Genomic DNA, 291 nt, shown 5'->3' with positions numbered 1-291 from the left:
TGCCAAGCTCCACTGCTGCTCGCAGCGGCTGGCCCAGCTGAAAGGCGGGTCTGAAAAAGAAGGCTGTGATCAGGCAGCTTCAGCACCTGGAAACTCTGCAGGCAAGCACTGGCAACTTCCCCAGCAGTAGCCGTGGCTCCCCAGAAGTGAGTGAGAGTAACTCGGGCAGAGTTGGCAAGGGGGGAGGGTTATCCCCACTTGTCTCCTGACTGGTGCCACTGCCTTCCCCTCCATCAGGGACACCATCCCTGTGACACCATCCTTGTGCTGGGCCTAGGCCTGGGCATGGCC

Source organism: Gavialis gangeticus, unplaced genomic scaffold, assembly GCF_001723915.1.
Source record: "Gavialis gangeticus isolate Ggan-Ray unplaced genomic scaffold, GavGan_comp1, whole genome shotgun sequence".
In the NCBI taxonomy this organism is placed as follows: Eukaryota; Metazoa; Chordata; order Crocodylia; family Gavialidae; genus Gavialis; species Gavialis gangeticus.
The sequence above is the reverse complement of the archived record's forward strand: the minus strand, read 5'-3'. Positions refer to the sequence as shown.